Genomic DNA, 13,992 nt, shown 5'->3' on the forward strand with positions numbered 1-13,992 from the left:
GCCTGGGATTACTGAGTGGCTTTTAAAAACCCCTTAATCAGTTTCAATTTTTTCACTATAACTCTGTTCCGTTTCCCCTTGTTCTTGTTTTAGGAGGGTAAATGCATCATGTGATAGGCTTTTTAATCATTGTTAATCATTTGTTATTTTTAAAGAAGTACTAAGATAATTTTAAAAGTAGCAAAGTTCTATGAGAGCTAAGCCCCATTGACTTTCAACATAATTTAAGCTTCTCAGTGTATAAGTCACTTTTGAAAATGGGGCAAAGGCACTTTAGAAAGTTACTCCTAATCTTTTTACTTTTTGCCTTACATAAGTCTTTCTCTTCCACTAATCACTTTTTTTGGTCATTCTCTGGACCTGTTTAGTTTCTGCTGAATTCTTTTTGGAACAGGTGACCGTAACCAAACACAATAGTCAAGTCGAGACATTAGTTTATATTATGCAGTTATATCTTAAATAGTCTGCATTTGACAACTAAATGTTTTGCTTGGTTTTTAACCATGGAGACTAAATTGTGTCCTATTGCCTTCTCCATCCTGTAGCCTTAAGGAAACCCTGATACTCTGAGATGAGATGTAAGCCTGAATGCTGAATACAAAACTCCAGTACTTGGGTGTTACTGTGGTGGTATGTGAGAAATAGCTAGGTTGGAGTAAATGTAATGTGTGCAGTGGTCTTTTATGTTGTGTAGTTCTTAAGGTGAAACATAAGTGATCATTACATGTTGGGGTTTAGGGTGACTAGGAGATTTGGGGAGGGAAATAGGAGCCTGCATAAGACAAAGCCTCAAACACTGGGACTGTACCTATAAAATTGGGATATCTGATCACCCATTGGGGATTGACCACTGGGAGCAGCACTGAGTCAGTTCTCCCTGTAAACTGAGTGCTTGAGCAGCCACCCAAGAGAGATTTAGGTGCTGTCCAGCTGATTAACAGAGAGCCCAGAGTGACAGCAGCCAGCAACACATATTTCTACTGGTGGTCATCCACACATGCCTCAGTGCACATACAAAATTTATTCCACCCATGGACCAAAAAACAAAAAAACAAAACTGGAAGGAACAGTGGGTAAGGATGTAACTGGTCCCCCACCTCAGATCTGGCTTAGTTGGTTAACCAGTTAAACGTTAGGTTAACCTAATGTTTAACCAGTTAACTGGGACTTTACATCCCCAACTAGCACTGACATTTGTTTTTTGCATTAATGCAAATCATGCTCTACTGGTGACCTAAGATACTGTTGAAATGAAGTCTTGTTTGATTTAGTTGTTTCTACCTAAAATATATTGCAGATAGTTGATTGTTTTCTTACAGTCTAGATATTTTTTTTGCTTGCTCTGATGAAAGCTTCTGAAGATTCTCCAGTTGTTCAATTCCTGTTCCTGCTAGCAGAGCTGGTAGTAGATCTTTTCTGTACCTCAGCTATTACATTTATGGCTATCTCTTGAGTGGCTAAAACCTGGTCATTATATGATTATAATTGCTGGGGTCTTCAGTAATGACTAGAATCAGTAGACTTACCTGTTTCCTTGAGGAACATCTTTTTCCAGTGAACACACTGGTAAAGGTGGAGATTGCAGATGGAAAGATACTGCTTCATGAGAGCCTGTTATCTCTCATTTAGAGAGATTTAATGACCCAGCTGGGAGAGGAGTCCCAGCCCGTTGGCTATTGTCCAAGAATTCCACCATCTGAGCTGTGAAATATTACATGGCACCATACTACAGAGATAGCGTCTTTAGAAATGCCTAACATAGCTAGCTAGTAGCAGAATACCTCAAATAATTTGCTGGTGCTGTGACTTCTAAATGTTCAGGACTTGATTCTGCCTCTCTTACTGTACCTAACCATGCAGTTAGTCCAGGCAGTTAAATATTACTTAAAATGAGTAAATTGGCAGAATGGTCCCTTCATTTTTAAGTATTCAGTCTGCTTGCTAGTCTGTTTTGAATTAGAAATCAGGGCTTCTGTTATCAGTTGTAAATAACAGGTTGACATTTTAATTGGCAGACAGGTAGATGCAGACCCTTCATGTTCTTTAGAAGTGATCTTGTTATTGAAATGACTGAAAATTTGGAACATTCTTGTTTGGTAATGCATGTCATTTTGAGCACTTTAGTTTAAAATAGAGATGTTAGATACCAAGTAATTGAATAATCATGTAGCCACATAAAAAGTTAGTGGTTACGTGATTATTTGATAGTCCCCGGTTGGGGGGGCAGCAGCCAGTGCACTCCCAGCCTTCTCCTGGGGAGCCTCCTACTACCCCGTGGTGCTGCCTCTGTATCTGCACAGGGTGGCAGGTGGCATAGAGGCAGCAGTGCAAAATGGCAGCATCTTCTGTCCGCAGGGGTGTCCGAGCTCCCTGTGGATAGAGGCTGTGCCAGCATCTCATGGAGTAGTCCCTCTCTGCAGTGAGTCCAGGCCCGCCACAGACAGAGAGTGCTCCGCAGCAGCATCTTCTGCCCCTCCCACCTTCTGCACTGGTACCTTTGATAGAGGTGGGCGGCTCGGTGAAGGCAGTGCTTGTGAGCAGTCAAGTCAGCTTTTAAGCTGGCTCCCCTCAAGCACTAGCTCCGGCTCCTGCGTGCCCTCCTCTCCCTCTGCTGCAACGGGGTGGGGGATATGTGTAGTCAATAGGATTAACGGATAAGCTCGGGGTTATCAGTTAAACATGTAGTCGACATCCCTAGTTTAAAATATAATTGTTGATTTGTAATTGAAAACAAAAGTCTAACTCAGGATAGATTACAGTACTAAAGACTGAAAAACAGAAAAGCTCTAGCCATTTGTATTTTTTTTTGGTGCTTCTTATTGGAAAGTCTTTTTTGAAGTTTTAGAGAGAAGGCTTGAGAGCTAAATGTGTTTAGTCCACTTGATGGGTAGAATTTTTTATCTCCCTCCCCCTTCTCCGCTCGGTTTCACAGCTCTGGAATGTGGACAGATGACTTTTGAAGTTCAGGTAATAATTTATAATGGTTCAGCTAACTTGACTTTAACAGGGCTTAAAAAAAACCTCAATATACAAGAATGGAAAATAAGATGTGAAGTTTCACAGTTTTCAAAGCACTTAAACAACGTGACTTAACTGGTTCAAAAGCAGAACCAAGGTGAATTATTCCACAATTATTCCTTAATGCTGTGTTAATTTTAGGGTTCTTTTCATTTAAAACAATAGCTTTGTTCAAAGGAAGCTAGGTTTATAGTTAATTTTTAAATTCATATAAAAAGATAAAAATCTATTAACTGAGTTGGTGTTGGGTGAAGTTCTAGCTGACATTGGTGAAAGCTCCATAGCTTTGGTCATCAAAAATTATACTGCACAAAGTATTCTTGGTAGTAGTCTTATATGGGCCAGAGTGTGTTGGATAGACAAAAGTCAACCTAGATGACTTACTAGGTCTTATTTTTATTTCTAATCTTCATACCTGCCAAAAATGTAATGGTTTGTTCATATCTGATAATGAAATCCATCAGTAGGTACTAGGAATTGGACTCTTCTTAAATTTGTTATATATGGCCCCTTAAAAGCTTATGTTTGAAAGTGAAAGTTCAAAACTAAACTAGTATGTTTAAAGTTCTGGGTTTTGCATCACTGTTTCATGTGATTTAGATGGACACAAAGGTTGAAAGCTTGGTCATAGTTGTACCCACATATACAAAGATAAATTGATGGTATTGTGAGGTTGGAAGAGTAGTTCCTGGACTGGAGTGGAACATCTTTGTCTTCTGGAGTTGAGGCCCCTGTAGAGTAGTCTCCTGTGCTCTGTAGAAGTACTATGGCCAGCCAAACCTGCTGTGAAGGAATTTTTGCTGTACAGGCAGTCCTCGGGTAACGTACAAGATAGGGACTGTAGGTTTGTTCTTAAGTTGAATCTGTATGTAAGTCGGAACTGGCATCCAGATTCAGCCGCTGCTGAAACTGATCAGTTTCAACAGCGGCTGAATCTGGATGCCAGTTCCACTTACATACAGATTCAACTTAAGAACCCCAGGCGTCCCCAAGTCAGCTGCTGCTGAAACTGATCAGCAGCTGATTCCAGGAAGCCCAGGGCAGAGCAACTCTGCCTCGGGCTTCCTGTAGTCAGCCGCTGGTCAGTTTCAGCAGCGGCTGAATCAGGACGCCTTGGGCAGAGCAGCTGGGGTGCTGCCGGGTTGGTCCAGTAGCGCCAAGGAGCGGTGCTGCGGGACCAACCGGCAGCGCCCCACCTGCTCTACCACAGGCCCCCTGCTTTGCTCCACGTCTCCCTGGTCTGCTGGGGGGGGGGCACTAGCTGTGTCCCCCCCCAGCAGACCAGGGAGACGCGGAGCAAAGCGGTGGAGGACCCGGGCCGGACCGCGGCGCTTCCAGATCAGCGCCACAGTCCGGCACGGGTCCTCTGCGGCTTTGCTCAGCGTCTCCCTGGTCTGCAGACCAGGGAGACGCTGAGCAAAGCGGCGGAGGACCCGGGGCCGGACCCGCGGCCGCTTCCAGATCAGCTGGAAGCGGCCGCGGGTCCGGCCGGGTCCTCCGCGGCTTTGCTCCCCGTCTCCCTGGTCTGCTGGCTCCCCCAGCAGACCAGGGAGACAGGGAGCAGCTTTTCTCGCCCCGGAGGAGGTGGGCGGTGGGACCAGGTGTCCCGCCGCTCCAGTCCTCCTGGGCGAGAAATCCCCGTTCGTAACTGCGGATCCGACATAAGTCGGATCCGCGTAACTCGGGGACTGCCTGTATAGGAAATGGCCTATTATTGTCTCTGTGTGCATGTTGAAAGAGAAATTGTTATCAATGCAATCATTTTTAGACTGCTAATTTGTTCCTTAAGGAATATTGTGCCTTTTGTGCAAGCTTTGCCAATGATTGTTTGCTTTTACATTAAACCAGTTGACTATTAATTCACTTATCAATTTTTCATGCAATCTTGTAATAAAATTGGACCTAGTCACATGGTCAGAGTTCCAGTTTTGGATCCAGTGGAGGCTGGGAATGCTGTGGAGGAAGCATGGCTATGTTTTTGGGAGAAGGAAGTGCCTCCTTTCAGTCTATAGTGTGCAGGCAGTGCCTGCGTTGGACACTGTGGGAGTCAAGTAGAGCCTAATGCAGTCTTTGGGGAGGAGATATTGTGTAAATTCAGCTCCTGTAGATTGTAAGGTGCAGGCTGACCTCCAACTTTTAGCTAAAATCATTGAAAAGTGGTGGGTACACTCCAGCTCCTAACCTGCTGACCTACAAGGATTTTCACTAACAAGCTTCAGGCAAGGGTGTGACACAGCTTTGGATGGTGGTGGTGTACAACCACTGTGGATAAACTTCAGTGTTCTTACTACGTTCTGGCTGCTGTGTATCAGAAGGAACACCTGCTTTCTGCGTGATCCTGCTGGGCTGGATGGAGCAGTAGTGAACTGGGGTCAGTCATTTTCTGCAGACTGATACCAAAAAATGGTGGTGGGCAGCTGTTTCTTGTTTTGAAGGTCCATTATGTGTGGAGTCCCACAGGACTGATCTTGGGACATTGCCGCCCTCCCTCCCCCCCCACTCATATTCACTTGGGCCTTTGGGAGATGTGGTTGATGTCAAGGGCTCTAATGCACTATATGCTGGTAACACCCAGCTGCACAGTTCGTTTTAGCAGATGCACTCTCCACTGTTATTACTCGGCTGCTGGTGGAAGAGGGAACTTTATTGATTAGGCGGAACGGAGCAGCTGGGCTGTGTCCCAGCTACTACTCCAAGACTTTGCAGCAGGCAAGAAGAATTTCCCCCTCTTCCTTCTTCAAGAATCTAGCAGGGAATACAGACTGAATTATTTGGGAGTGCTGGGGACAGTCTGAAGTTAAGGCCAGAAAAGACCACCAGATCATCTTGACCTATGGTATATCACAGACCACCACCATCCAACAGTTAACATTAGACCGAAATACAGGCAGTCCCCGAGTTACGTGGTTCCGACTTATGTCGGATCCCTACATACGAACGGGGCTTTTCTCGCTGCAGAGGACGCGGGCGGCGGGACCGCCCAGACGCGCCGCGGTCCCACCGCCTGCATCTTCCGCGGCGAGAAAAGCTGCTCCGTGTCTCCCTGGTCTGCTGGGGGAGTCCCCCAGCAGACCAGGGAGACGCGGAGCAAAGCTGCGGAGGACGCGGGCGGTGGGACTGCTGAGACACACTGCGGTCCTGCCACCCGCGTCCTCCGCGGCTTTGCTCTGCATCTCCCTGGTCTGCTGAGGGGGGAGGGGGGGCAGCGCAGCTAGTGCACCCCCCCCCCCCCCAGCAGACCAGGCTTTTCCGCTCCTTGGCGCTGCGGGGACCAACCCGGCAGCACCCCAGCTGCTCTATTGCAGGCATCCCCGATTCAGCTGCTGCTGAAACTGACCAGCAGTGGCTGAATCAGGGACGCCTGGGGCAGAGCCGGACTATCGTAAGGGGGGGCTATGAGGGGTCTGGGGTGGCATCCCCTCCCAACTGGGGTGTGCATCCTCATAGCCCCCCCCTTCTGATAGTCCAGCATATCTGATAATCCGGCACCCCCTGGATCCTAAAGGTGCCGGATTATCGGAAGTTTACTGTACTATGTGGGGGAAGTTGGTAGACTTTAGTTGGACAGAAGGCTTGCTATTGAGGTGTTTCAGATGTTCCTCCAACTAGTTCAGTGATATTTTTCACTTATCCCATATTTAGTCTGGTGTTTGGATGAGAGCCTTCACTCTTCTTTTAACTAAAGGTACTATCTCTAAATGGGCATCTCTTTGTAAAATGAAAACTTCTTAAGAATCTTTCATGGAGGAATGTATGCATGACGGACAGATTTTTTCCATAAACTGCAAGTGCTGTAATGAGCTGTTACATTCCGCTGGGTTGCTAATCGGCATACAAGATGTACCTAGTAGATGTGAGAGCAGCAGTTCTTTAAACGGTATCTACATTAGACCTTATTTCCTTTATATTTCCCACTGGGGCAGTTTAGGGATATTAGTGCTAACACAGACAATCTGCTATCCTTGTAATGTACCCTCTAATACTGCTCACAGAAGATCGAGACAACAAGATAGCAAAAATGCCAGAAATCTCCAGTGCCTTGTCTACACAAGTTTTCCCACTCTTGCTACCATTTGTGGTATTCATGGTGAGAAAACTTGAGGTGGAGGTGTAGTTTGGTGTGGACAAGATCTAGGAATGCATGATTCTGTTGCATCACAAACACGTTTTAGAAAAGTACCTTACTGTGTGGCTACATCTACTCTTCCCCCCCTTGTGCGAAAAAATATGCAAATGAAATGAAGCATGGAATATCGCTGTGCCTCATCTGCATAATTAACGAGGCTTCCTCAGGAAGAACGGCTCTTGCACAAGAGGTGGGTTTTTGCGCAAAAAGGAGCTGTATAGACGGCTCCTTTTTTGCGCAGAAGCCTCTTGCGCAAAAACAGAGCCTCATTGATTATGCAAATGAGGCACGGTGATATTCCATGTTTCGCCTCATTCGCATATTTTTTTGCTCCAGAGGGGGCAGTATAGACGTAGCCTGTATGTTTTACCCATAAAGGCTTATGCCATAATACATCTTAGTCTCTAAGACAGTGGTCCCCAACCTTTTGGGGCTGCCGGGCGCCCAGGGGCAGGGCCACTCATGTGCTGTGCATCCGGGAGCAGGGCCGCTCACGGGACCCGTGCCCGGGAGCAGAGCCACGCATACGCCACGCGCCCAGGACGGGCATCAGCATGTGCCGTGACCCCAGGCAGGGGCCACCCATGCGCCCGGGACTTGCACCGGCACGTGCCACAACCCAGGGGCTGGCACCGGCATGTGCCGCGACCCCAAGCAAGGGCTGCCCATGTGCCAGGTGCCCAGGGGCGGGGGCAGCCCAGATTGTTCCGCGGGCGCAAATAAATGGCCTGGTGGGCGCCATGGCGCCTGCGGGCACTGCGTTGGGGACCTCTGCTCTAAGATGTCACAGGACTGCTTGTTTTTGAAGACTGTATACGTGTTTCTGCAACACTTAGCACACTATGAACTTGATCTTCTCTGAGCTACTGTAATACAAAGAATATTAACTTTGCAATCTGACATAGTGATGGAGGTTGAGTGCATTTCTGTCTAAAAACTGGACACACTTTTTTGCTATATGCACAGAATCTGTTAGGTTCAAACCTGTTCAAAATTAAGGGTTAGAGCTCTAGTGTAAATCCGTGCAATCTTCACTTGAGTGAAGTTCACAGATTTATATCAGTTGGGAATTTGGCTCTAAAATTTTTGCAATGCAAGTTAGGTAATCTTTTTATAAATACAGTGACTATTGTAATATCTCAATTTTTTTTTCCTGCGTGAGGACAGAGTGGTGTCATACCATTACCCTTTCCCTTGCCCGTGTTTTGCTCCAGGAAGTCCCCCCCCCCGCCCCCCATGATACATGTCCCACCTCCATCTCTGGTGTTTTGGGGCCGCAGAGGTAGTGGCCAAAGAGATGGAGTTGGTGAGCTCCTGCACCCTCTCTTGCTCCTGCACCTCCCCCCTGGCCAGACACTTAAACCTACCCTGCTCCTGTGCCTTCCTTGCTCCTGTACCTCCTTTCTGGCCAGAGACCCTACCCACCCCCAACCTGTTCATGCACGCTCCTTTGCTTCTACACCCTCTCTCCTGGGCACACACCCTACCCCCAGTGTGTTCCTGCACCCTTCCTCCTGGACAGACTCTGCACCCTCACTTGCTCCTGCCCCCTTTCACTGTCCAGACACTCTACCACCAGCCTGCTCCTGCATCCCACCCCCATCCCTATCGCACACACTGGCAGACCTGTCCCACATATTGAGCCCCTCATTTTTGGCCCCACCCCAGAGCCTAGAGGGGCCCACAAAATCCACTGTCCCTGAAACTCCAGAAGAGTTAATCTGGCCTGAGGCCTTGAACCTTAGTCCTCCCTGCCCTTCCCCCTACCATGCTGGAGCACCAGAGGAGTGAGGGGTTTCAGTTGGGGGCACATCAGTGAGGGTTGGGGGTTTTTGGAGGAGCTTTTTTCCCCACCCTACTTGTGTGATCCCTGATTGCTTTTTTTTCTGTGGGTCAGTGGCCCCTGACCCAAAAAGGGTTCTCCACAACCTGCCATTAATAAAGACAATAGTGAAACTTTTTTTGTTGGACATAGTATCTCTCCGTCTATATAACATTTTTTCCTGTGGGATGATGGAATGATGTCATCACGTTATCAACGTCCACAGGTTTGTAGGGGTAGGCATGGGTGGGTGAAAGGGCAACTGGGGAAGGCACACTGCCTCGGCCTTCCCCTCCTCTCCTCAGCAGCCAGGGGGAGAGCCAGGACTGCTGTGCTGCAGTCTTGGTCTTCCTGTGCAGCCAAGCTGCTGAGTAAGGGTGGGGGACAGAGCAGTCAGGGGGCATGGAGAAGAACTGGTGGGGTGGCGCTGCAGCGTCCGGGCACGAGGAGAGGTTGTTGGGGCACAGTGGGCAGGGGGAGTGCTGTAGGGGTCAGGCATGGGGAGGGTCCTCTGCCCCTCACTAGCCTGGCCCCATATCCGGCCCCCGCAGTGCCCTCCAGCTGCTTTGTTCTCTGCCCCTCCCCGTGCCTGGGTTCTGCTGTTCCCCCTCGCTTACTGAACCTTCCAGTCCCATCCTGTGCCTATGCCCTGTCCCTCCTACACTCCCCGTCCCATGTGCCATGCCAACCCCTTCCCCTTGCCTGGCCCTAGCCCCGGCCCCGCCCCTCTAACGCTGCCTCTGCAGTGGCCTCCACTTTGCCCCTCTCTGGCTGCGGTGGCGGGGGAGGCTTTGCACAGCTACTCTGCACCCAGCAGCATCCTGCCCAGGCAGCCCCCAGCCAGCGAAGAACAATCATGCTCAACACGTCTTGGAGGGAAGATCAACAGTGGTGCCAGAGCCTGGGTGGTAACGCTGCTGGGGTGGTCTTGCCACAGGTTGGGGGGAGGCACCTGCTGCTGTGTCCCCAGTGGAGAGTGCAGCCCCAGCCTGGGCTGTCGTGCAAGTTCCACAGGCTGCAACTCTGCACTGCTCCCACCTCAGCACAGCTTCTGAAATCCCAAGCGCTCTTGGGGAGAAGGGAGGGTGTCAACTCAAACACCCACGCGCTCCTGAGAGCTAATCTCCCTGCCCTGGCCGCCTCCTATCGTGCACCGCGCACCCAGCGCCCACCCCCTTGCGCTGCATGCCCAAGTTCGTGAATGCTGCCTTCAACGTGACTGTGGTGGCCACCAACACGTGTGGCTTGCTGGCTGAGGAGTACTGCGTGCAGACCGGCGTGACTGGGGTGACCAAGTCTGGCCATAGAGAGGGGGGTTGGTGAGTGTGCGAGCAGGGGCCATGTCCCCCTAGTATATGCTTAAATGAAATTTATTCTGTGTTAACTACAACTCTTACGAGTTTTGTGAGAAGGTGAATGCTTTATAACTACATAAGGGGTTAAAATACTTTGAGGAAGTTCAGAGATCAGAAAACTGTGAAACAAATAGACAAAAGCCAGTGGTATTAGTGTTGTCTTTGAATTTCCTGGCTTTTGTAAGTTTGAATCCCAATCTTGAGGTTCTTTTCAATGCAGTATATTATTAGTGAAGTTAGTCAATGAGCAGGTTGTTAGGTACTCTTGTCTGCTGTGAATAGAACCTGGCTGATGGGAAGGGCAGTTATTGCTGTTTCTTAGTGACCTATATGTGCAATATCAGGTGTGTAAGGTTTGTATGGTTTTCATATCTTTGTGAAACTGTTTAATTGATCATATTGTTAATTCTGTGGCTACTATATCAATGCTAGCCAATTAGCCCGTCATAAGACAGGATTTTCAGGTCTCTCCTCCACGTCGGTCTTCTCTCCTGAGCCTCCGGTCTCTCGCTCTGTCTCTCTCTTCTCCTCCTCCTCCTGCCTCCCCCCCCCAGCTCTCCTCCGCCTTCTGTCTCTTTCTCCATCTCTCTTTTTCTCTTCTCCCCCTCCTGCCTCTCACTCTCTCTCTGCTCTCCTCTGTCTCCATCTGGGATGCACACTCATCCAGGCCCCACCCCCTGGGTGTGTGTGTCACCACCCCACCCCTCTTCGCCTCCCGCCGTGGCGTTCGGCTGACTTCTGCGCTGCTCAGCCGGGCTGCCGTGCGAGAGCAAACAGTGCAAACGGCCTCTCTCTCTCTCCTCCCTCCTCCTCCTGCCTCGCCCTCTCTCTTTCTCAGCTCTCATCCACCTCCTGCCTCTCTCTCCTTCTCTCTTTATTTCTCTTCTCCTCCTCCCGCCTCTCACTCTGTTTCTTTTCTCCTCCTCCTGCTGCATCTCTCTCTCTCTCTCTCTCTCTCTCTCTCTCTCGCTGTCCTCCACTGCCTCCGTTCTCCTCTCTGTCTCCTCTGCGTCCTCTGTGTCTGCTCCGCTTTCCTCCTTTTGAATCCGGCGCCCTTTCCTGACATCAGACGCACGCTCATCCAGGCCCCGCCCCCGGCTGTTCCCTATGGGCGGCGCTGTTGCCTTCTGCCATGGCACTCGGCTGACTTCTGTGCCGCTCAGCCGGGCCGCCGCACGGGAGCAAGCAGCCATTTGCATGGGGAGCGCAGACCCCAAACAGCCACTTGCTCCAGGGGTGCTCCATGACAGAGGACAATTTTCATTTTCCACCATAAAAATTAAGTTGAAAGCTCGTCATTACTCCCTGTAATGTTTTGATTTATAGAAAGCAAGGGATGGGTAGCATTTAGGCCACAAGATGCTCAACAGGAGAAAGAACCCAAATAAAAGTTCACTGAACTGAACTAAGAGGAAAACATTCAGAAAAATTAAAAGGCTCAGATGAATGGAGTTGAGTCCAGGTTGGAAAATAAATAGCAGGGAAAGAGGGGACCTGTATCAGAAGTTGGGTGCAAGAAACTAGTGGAATGCCTTTTACTGAGGGTCTCATAACATTAAAAAAAAAGTAGGAAAGTTCTAGGTACAGACTAGTAAAATCTTAATTTTCCAGCACTCTGGACAGATATGCCATTCTTGGCATATGAAATACAGTTATTTGTTGCTTACATGCACTTACAATGCTGTGTATGTTTACTGACTGACACATCTGAGTTGGGACTATTATTGAGAACAAAGGACCCCCAAACCAGTTGTCCTTGTAAATTTTATAGTTCAGTATAATTTGGCTTGCCTGTCTGACTTGCCTCTTGGCTAAATTCTTCCTCTGGCTTAGTACCAAACTACACTTTGAGATGTGCATGCACAAAATTGGCTAAATGCTGCCTTTCTGAAGAGTAGGACTCACGGGTGAGACACATTCTCCAATCAGTGTACTCAAGATTTTAAAGATCAGATCATGAGATCCCAGGAGAGGGGGACGTATGATGAAACAATTTTTAAAAAGTTACCTTATTTGGCTATCAAATATATGCATTATATAAAAATACGAATTTGGATGATCACTTGAGCTGTCCCTCTCTTCCCTAGATTCTTTGATATTTTGAAATTTATAAGCACTGGTCAAATTATAGCATTTTAGTAGAATTATATACGAATTCATTAATATAATACTAAGCCTGTCATTTTTAAAGGTCAGGCAATTCAAAAGTTAACATTCCTCAAGTAATTCTGATCCATTTAAAATAAAGCTACATTTAGTTTCAGGTAATTCATCTGACTCTCCCGTTACTTCGACTTGGCTGAATCACATATGTTGATATGTTTCTGTTCCTGTGCTTTTTATTAATATGTAGTTTTGGATGAAGGTTTTTCAAAAGTGACTTGTGGCTTTGAGTTTTTGAGGGAAACCACTTGATACCCATATAGAGACAAACTTAATGGAAGCATACTGTTCAGAGACAAATGTGCTTGTTCTGTATTTCTACATTTCTCTTCTTTTCATGAACCTGGGGCCTGTGCTAAACATGAAGTTGATCTAAATTAGTATTTTAGACTGATTTAGTATCCCTGTGTAAATGCTCTTTTGTATTGATTTTCCTTGTATTGTTGAATTCACAGGTGTAAGCCAAATCAGTTTTAAACAGAATGTTCACGTGGGTTAAAAACACACATTTAAGTAAACTGGCATAATTTGTGTATATACAGGACTTGGAATCTTTGTTAGGCAACTAACTGAGCCAGACTTGTTCCCTACCTGAAATTGACATTTTCAGACACATTAATTGGTGGAAATATCAGAAGGAAGATTGGCAAGGTTTGGGAAATAAGCAGAAATAGGAGCTAAGCTCCAAGAGAGCCTCTTTCACATACAAATATTCTCAAATAGATTAGAGGAAAATCCCTTTCCTAACAAAGTAACATTCAAGTAAAAAATTTCTGATGCAGTAATGTGCTAAGTTTTCCAGAAAGTATAAGCAGTTTTTAAATTTAACATTAAGAATAGCTGTTTAAAACAATAAAAAAAAGATAGAACAGCAGCTAAGCAGGATAGCTTACATCACATAGTGTCACTATTGTGCCTTTTCACTTGTGGAATCTCCTCTTCAAGAGTGAAGTGTGGTACCTACATGGATTGAGGTTCAACCATGCCTGGTCTTTGAGGAGCTAAAGATATTAAGGAGAAAATCTCCAGATTTGAACCCCAAGGATTCTGCCGTCACTCCTGGTACCTGATTACCAGTACATTCATTGTTGTTGTGGCTTTTTGATCGTTTACTCTGGTCCTCAGCTAACTTTAACCATGTTTTCAAAAAGTGAATGTGCTTAGGATCAAATGTTAAGCTTTCCTTCTTAAACTCAAATGTACAATACCATTTTCAGATCTACAGCAACCTTTGTCTATTGTGTAATTCAGTCCAACTGAAGAACTTGTAAAACTGCATTATCCAGACATCAAAGCAAAGAAAATATTTTATACTGGCTGCATATTCAAAGTCCATGCTGCATGGCAACAGACACAGGGATACTGTGAAGACCAACAATGTTACCTGTATATCACTTAAATTTCTGTCCTCTCATTTTAAAAAAGCTTACCTACCACATCAACATCATTCTAAGATTTAAAAAAAAGAAAACCACCTGCCTCTCCCACTCCTGCTATTTAAACATACA

The 13,992-nt window shown here is 47.0% G+C and overlaps 1 protein-coding gene across 2 annotated transcripts in view; it reads left to right on the forward strand.

Annotated features, from left to right (window-relative positions):
* ARHGAP35 (Rho GTPase activating protein 35) overlaps positions 1-13,992 on the forward strand; it is a 121,414-nt gene that overhangs the window by 16,583 nt on the left and 90,839 nt on the right. The gene's annotated exons all lie outside the window — the stretch shown is intronic.

Source organism: Pelodiscus sinensis, chromosome 18, assembly GCF_052426305.1.
Source record: "Pelodiscus sinensis isolate ZL-2025 chromosome 18, ASM5242630v1, whole genome shotgun sequence".
NCBI lineage: Eukaryota > Metazoa > Chordata > Testudines > Trionychidae > Pelodiscus > Pelodiscus sinensis.